This window comes from Chiloscyllium plagiosum, chromosome 8, assembly GCF_004010195.1.
Source record: "Chiloscyllium plagiosum isolate BGI_BamShark_2017 chromosome 8, ASM401019v2, whole genome shotgun sequence".
NCBI lineage: Eukaryota > Metazoa > Chordata > Chondrichthyes > Orectolobiformes > Hemiscylliidae > Chiloscyllium > Chiloscyllium plagiosum.
The window spans coordinates 87,545,016-87,546,089 of NC_057717.1; the positions used below are offsets into that span (position 1 = coordinate 87,545,016).

At 46.6% G+C, this 1,074-nt stretch overlaps 1 long non-coding RNA gene across 1 annotated transcript in view; it reads right to left on the bottom strand.

Annotated features, from left to right (window-relative positions):
• Window positions 1–1,074, bottom strand: part of LOC122552436 — a 15,385-nt gene that overhangs the window by 13,679 nt on the left and 632 nt on the right. The window lies entirely within an intron of this gene.

Genomic DNA, 1,074 nt, shown 5'->3' on the forward strand with positions numbered 1-1,074 from the left:
GTTTACAAGGTACTCCCTACGGTTTACAGGGTACTCCCTATGGTTTCAAGGTACTCCCTATGGTTTACAAGGTACTCCCTATGGTTTACAAGGTACTCCCTACGGTTTACAGGGTACTCCCTATGGTTTCAAGGTACTCCCTATGGTTTGAAGTGTACTCCCTATGGTTCACAAGGTACTCCCTCTGGTTTACAGGGTACTCCCTATGGTTCACAAGGTACTCCCTCTGGTTAAAGGGTTACCCCTTATGGTTTCAAGGTACTCCCTATGGTTTACAAGGTACTCCCTACGGTTTACAGGGTACTCCCTATGGTTTCAAGGTACTCCCTATGGTTTACAAGGTACTCCCTATGGTTTACAGGGTACTCCCTATGGTTTTCAGAGTATTGCCTATGGTTTACAGGGTACTCCCTATGGATTACCGAGTACTCCCTATGGTTTACAGTGTTCCCTATGGTTTACAGTGTTCCCTATGGTTTACCGAGTATTCCCTATGGTTTGCATGGTACACCCTATGGTTTACAAGATACTCCCTATGGTTTACACGGTACTCCCTATGTTTACTTCCTATGTTTTACCGAGTACTTCCTATGGTTTACAAGGTACTCCCTACGGTGTACAGAGTACTCCATAGTGTTCAGGAATGTACGGGTTAGGGCGGATTGGCCTTGGAAAATTGTCCCATAGTGTTCAGGGATGTGCAGGTTAGGGTGGATTGGCCATGGGAAATTGTCCCATAGGGTTCAGGGATGTGCAGTTTCTGGTGGATTAGCCATGGGAAATTGTCTCATAGTGTTCAGGAATGTATGGGTTAGGGTGGATTGGCCTTGGAAAATTGTCCCATAGTGTTCAGGGATGTGCAGGTTAGGGTGGATTGGCCGTGGGAAATTGTCGCATAGTGTTCAGGGATGTGCAGGTTAGGGTGGATTAGCCATGGGAAATTGTCGCATAGTGTTCAGGGATGTGCAGGTTAGGGTGGATTGGCCATGGGAAATTGTCTCATAGTGTTCAGGATATGCAGGTTAGGGTGGATTAGCCATGGGAAATTGTCCCATAGTGTTCAGGGATGTGCAG